The sequence below is a fragment of the Pseudochaenichthys georgianus genome, unplaced genomic scaffold (assembly GCF_902827115.2).
Source record: "Pseudochaenichthys georgianus unplaced genomic scaffold, fPseGeo1.2 scaffold_961_arrow_ctg1, whole genome shotgun sequence".
Lineage (NCBI taxonomy): Eukaryota > Metazoa > Chordata > Actinopteri > Perciformes > Channichthyidae > Pseudochaenichthys > Pseudochaenichthys georgianus.
This window is the reverse complement of record NW_027263485.1, coordinates 7,754-14,248: the sequence shown is the minus strand read 5'-3', so window position 1 is coordinate 14,248 and position 6,495 is coordinate 7,754.

Genomic DNA, 6,495 nt, shown 5'->3' with positions numbered 1-6,495 from the left:
TTACATACGTCTGTAACGTGTTACTGTAATCAGATTACATGCGTCCGTAACGTGTTACCGTAATCAGATTACATGCGTCTGTAATGTGTTACTGTAATCAGATTACATACGTCTGTAACGTGTTACTGTAATCAGATTACATACGTCTGTAACGTGTTACCGTAATCAGATTACATGCGTCCGTAACGTGTTACCGTAATCAGATTACATGCGTCTGTAATGTGTTACTGTAATCAGATTACATACGTCTGTAACGTGTTACTGTAATCAGATTACATACGTCTGTAACGTGTTACCGTAATCAGATTACATGCGTCCGTAACGTGTTACCGTAATCAGATTACATACGTCTGTAACGTGTTACCGTAATCAGATTACATGCGTCCGTAACGTGTTACTGTAATCAGATTACATACGTCTGTAACGTGTTACTGTAATCAGATTACATACGTCTGTAACGTGTTACTGTAATCAGATTACATACGTCTGTAATGCAGTAATGTAACATGTGACTGTAATCAGATTACATACGTCTGTAACGTTTTAATGTAATCAGATTACATACGTCTGTAATGCAGTAATGTAACATGTGACTGTAATCAGATTACATGCGTCTGTAACGTGTTACCGTAATCAGATTACATACGTCTGTAACATGTGACTGTAATCAGATTACATACGTCTGTAATGTAGTAATGTAACATGTGACTGTGTTACAACCCGGCTCCTGGGCTGCAACATAAAGCGGGGAGGCGAGACGAGGGGTATGATAGATAATGTTCATTTATTCAAAACAAACAAGTACACAAACAACAAAAACCGGCAACAGGTCCCTGACGCTGCACAGGACAAGTGCCCAGAGAAGACAGAGCGACGTAACGGCTGGGCTCCTCCTATATCCTCTTCCTTTCCAGGTGCAACTCATCCGGCAGGTGCGCCTCATCAGACAGCTGCAGCTGGAACCTGCAATCACACACAAAACCACACACACAACCAGACGGCACCCCACGTGGTGTGGAGGGGTCGTCACAGACTGTAATCAGATTACATGCGTCTGTAACGTGTTACTGTAATCAGATTACATACGTCTGTAACGTGTTACTGTAATCAGATTACACATACGTCTGTAAGGCAGTAATGTAACATGTGACTGTAATCAGATTACATGCGTCTGTAACGTGTTACTGTAATCAGATTACACATACCTCTGTAAGGCAGTAATGTAACATGTGACTGTAATCAGATTACATGCGTCTGTAACGTGTTACCGTAATCAGATTACATACGTCTGTAACGTTTTAATGTAATCAGATTACATACATCTGTAAGGCAGTAATGTAACATGTGACTGTAATCAGATTACATACGTCTGTAAGGCAGTAATGTAACATGTGACTGTAATCAGATTACATACGTCCGTAACGTGTTACCGTAATCAGATTACATACGTCTGTAACGTTTTAATGTAATCAGATTACATACGTCTGTAAGGCAGTAATGTAACATGTGACTGTAATCAGATTACATACGTCTGTAAAGCAGTAATGTAACATGTGACTGTAATCAGATTACATACGTCCGTAACGTGTTACCGTAATCAGATTACATACCTCTGTAAGGCAGTAATGTAACATGTGACTGTAATCAGATTACATACCTCTGTAAGGCAGTAATGTAACATGTGACTGTAATCAGATTACATGCGTCTGTAACGTGTTACCGTAATCAGATTACATACGTCTGTAACGTTTTAATGTAATCAGATTACATACGTCTGTAAGGCAGTAATGTAACATGTGACTGTAATCAGATTACATACGTCTGTAAAGCAGTAATGTAACATGTGACTGTAATCAGATTACATACGTCCGTAACGTGTTACCGTAATCAGATTACATACCTCTGTAAGGCAGTAATGTAACATGTGACTGTAATCAGATTACATGCGTCTGTAACGTGTTACCGTAATCAGATTACATACGTCTGTAACGTTTTAATGTAATCAGATTACATACGTCTGTAACGTTTTAATGTAGTCAGATTACATACGTCTGTAAGGCAGTAATGTAACATGTGACTGTAATCAGATTACATGCGTCTGTAACGTGTTACCGTAATCAGATTACATACGTCTGTAACGTTTTAATGTAATCAGATTACATACGTCCGTAACGTGTTACCGTAATCAGATTACATGCGTCTGTAACGTGTTTTTAAGAGTGCGCTTAAGACCTTCCTTTTTGATAAAGCTTATAGTTAGGGCTGATTAGATTCAGCCCCTAGTTTTGCTGATATAGGCTTAGTTTGTCGGGGGACATCTTACTTCTTCCTTCTCTCTGTCTATACCCGTGTACACTCATGTTCCGATTAACCCAGCCTCCCCAAATGTCTTTCTTTTTGGTGTCTATATACGCTGGGATCCGGAGTCATGGATGATCCTGCGGTCCTGTGTCCTGGATCGCGAGCGCTGGATCTTGAGTCGTGGCTGTGGTCCTGGATCATAGGTCCTGGATGGATATCCTCGTGGATTCATCTTCCTATTATACACACATGCATTTCCAAACATTTGGACTACCTATGTTGCAAATGTATTATCTTTTCAATTTACACACGGCATCTATTGCACGTCTGTCCGTCCTGGGAGAGGGATCCCTCCTCTGTTGCTCTCCCTGAGGTTTCTCCCATTTTTCCCTTTAAACTGTGGGTTTTCTTTGGAAGTTTTTCCTTGTACGATGTGAGGGTCTAAGGACAGAGGGTGTCGTATTGTCATACTGATATTCTGTACACACTGTGAAGACCACTGAGACAAATGTAACATTTGTGATATTGGGCTATATAAATAAACATTGATTGATTGATTGATTGTTACCGTAATCAGATTACATACGTCTGTAACGTTTTAATGTAATCAGATTACATACGTCTGTAACGTTTTTATGTAATCAGATTACATACATCTGTAAGGCAGTAATGTAACATGTGACTGTAATCAGATTACATACGTCTGTAAGGCAGTAATGTAACATGTGACTGTAATCAGATTACATGCGTCTGTAACGTGTTACCGTAATCAGATTACATACGTCTGTAACGTTTTAATGTAATCAGATTACATACGTCTGTAAGGCAGTAATGTAACATGTGACTGTAATCAGATTACATACGTCTGTAAGGCAGTAATGTAACATGTGACTGTAATCAGATTACATACGTCCGTAACGTGTTACCGTAATCAGATTACATACGTCTGTAATGCAGTAATGTAACATGTGACTGTAATCAGATTACATACCTCTGTAAGGCAGTAATGTAACATGTGACTGTAATCAGATTACATGCGTCCATAACGTGTTACCGTAATCAGATTACATACCTCTGTAAGGCAGTAATGTAACTGTAACGGAGGTTATCTCTGGGTGTTAGCAGATTTAGACTTACACCTTTTGTCTCCTGCGGCAGAAAGGTGAATAATCTCAGCAGTTCAAGTTTAGCCATTCAGCACGGCGTTATTTATTATAGGCCACATCTCAAGAGGCTTGAGGACAGAGAGAGAAGGGGCGTGGCTTCCAACAGTCTTATACCCCAGGTAGTGACATCACAATCATGTGGTACAGCCCTAACCAATGAACACAGTTAGTAGTCGCAGCTACTGACATAAACAATATGGCACACAGTATTACATGGAGTCATACACTACACATGTCTGTATGTTATATCTCAACACTGTTTACCTGTTCATATCTATAACACAACTAAAGCATGGTACAATGATTTCAATGTGGGCTTCTTCCACACACCAAACATGGTCCCTTCAAATGTCCTCAGCTCCAGTTTGGATAGAGGCTTGGTCATCACATCTGCAACCATTTCGTCTGTAGGTGTCAAGTCCTTCAGGTGTTTGGCCTGTACCAGTGAAAAGCGCTACTAGGCCGTTTCTTGGTTTTACAAGAGACTAGTGAGCTGTCCTTACTCATGCTCACACCCTGTCGTACTGCGTCTATCTGTTTTATCTGCCGCCCAATCAGCGTCACTATACGCCTGTAGGCCTAGTTTCTCGCTGCTTGTCTGCAGTACCCGAGATAACGCAACACATGTTCCACTGTAACCCAATGCTCATCTGTCGGTTCAGCAACATGTTGTGATAACATGAAACATAGGTCTGCACGTGTTCAGGTAGTCAAATAGATCAGGCTGCCAGCAGCCTCTCTGTATTTCTTCACATCCACCATTTTAGGTGCGTCTTCAGTGTAATCTAACTTGTGGTCACAAGGCGCGTCCCTTACCCTACACTCCTGCATGTCAACACGTTCCAGTATCTTTTCCACGTATGTCTTTTGTGATCTTTCACACAGCCATCAACGTCTCCCTTAACCGAATAGACCCATTTACCTCCCACTGTTTTCCGGCCCTCTGGCAATGTTGTCAGCGTAAAAGTCTGATTGTCTTCTGGAGACTTAATTTCCTCATCCATCGCTTTTCCCCAGGTTTCTGACTCAGTCGATGTCATGGCCTCTTTAAAGGTCAGAGGTCACCGCCAACTGCTCTGTAACAATAATCTATACTAGTGAGTGTTTTATCCTCTTCATCACCATCTTCCTGAGTATAATCTCTCAAGTACTCTGGGGGTTTGCGCTCCCTACTGGGATCCCTCCCACTGCCTGAGGCATGTGACGCCACCCTAGGGTGCTGTTCGCCATCATCCTCTGGTGCTGACTGTGGAGCGTTAGCTTGTACATCTTTGCTCAGTACACTAGGCTGTGGGCCTTTACTCCCTCTTCACAGTCTTCCTCCGGATCCTGTTCTAACCACTGTGTCTGAGTCTCGCTATCACAAGTTGTGCTAGTCTGTGCTTCTGAACCTTCTCTTTGTCGGGGTAGTAAACTAGATAGGCGGGGCTTCCCTTGTCGTGCCCTACAACACGTCCTTTCTCACACCTAGTGTCTAACTTTCCCCTGTCCTGCTGGTACGCATAGCACACTGCTCCAAACGTATGCATCCTCGCTAAGCTACACTTCTTCCCTGTCAGTGCTGAATATGGCGTAGTGTTTCTGGTATGGGCTGCTTCCTGAATGGCGTAGTGCCACAGTTTTTAGGCAGCTCACTGTCAATAAGCATACATCTGGCCGTTTCAAAAAGAGTGCGCCCTTCTCTTTCAGCTGTCCCGTCTGATGTGGGGAATAAGGACACAACGTCTCGTGTCTGATCTTGTTCTTCCTCAATAGTGTCTGAAACTCCTTACGAGTGAACTCAGTCCCGTAATCTGATCTAATGCATTTCACCGTCCCACAGCGAGCTACATCTGCCAGATACGTCTCAGTGGCTTGAACTGCGTCACTCTTCGCTTTCAGGAGATAAACAAACACTGCCCCTGTACACAGATCTGTAGACGAGTGCATATACTTGAAGCCGTTCATGGACTCGTTGTTAACTGGACCCGCTAGATCGGTGTTCACCAACTCAAGTGGTGCGTTTGCTTTATCGGTCGGATCTCTGTTTCTCGTTGGGTAAACCTTCCCTCGATGCATACTGTACAGTCTTTATCAGGCTTACGCTTTGTACCCTTAATATGCATACCTACAGTTACATCCTGCAGCTTAACACATCCTCATCGTCACAGTGGCCCATAACCTCATGCCACGTTTGGATATCATGGCTGACATGACACTTATCTTCAACATCACACTCTGTTTGCAAATAGTAAATTTTCTTACATACATACATGTCAAACCTGGTACCATCCGGTAACATCAGAGCATCTTTACCTTCGTCGAAGAACACCTTGGCTCCGTTAGCTGCAGCAGACTTCATGGAAAAGAGTTCTTGGGGGTACGATGATGGGATGTATAGTGCGTTCTTCAGAGTCACTTTACACCATCGTCCCTCGCTGTCTATCAGACACATCTCTGCTTCTCCTCTGCCTTGCTCCACCCCGAAGGTGCGCCTCCCGTCTGCCAATTCCAGGCTGTGTCTCTCCGGCTTGAAGGGGCTGTCAACAATCTTGAATTTCTTCTTATCGTTGATGATGTGAGACGACGCTCCCGTGTCCACGATGAATCCTTTTCTGTGGGTCTGTTGTCTCTGTAGGCTGGTCCCTTCAGCGTGCACTTTGAGGGTGTAGTCACCTCCTCCGGTACCACCTGGCATGCTCGCGCACCGAGCGGCATCACCGCGGTCCTTCTTTGTGCACGCTTTGTCTGTGTGCCCCTTGCTTTTACAAAAGCTACACCAGACTTTCTTTCTGCGGTCATCTTTTCGATGGCCTTTCTCTCCGCATCGCCAACATGCGCCGACGCGTTCTCCGTCGCCATCGGGGATGAATCGTTTGGCGGACTTTCTCTTTGTTGCTGCTTGGACCCTCAGCACCCTCTCGCTCGTCTCGTCTGAGGCTGGGGCTGAATCTTCTGAGGCCTCGAAGTTCCTCAACTTCGCCTTGAACTGTCCCAACGTTACTGTACTGTCACCGTGTGTCATCATTAGAGTGAACGGCTTGTGTTT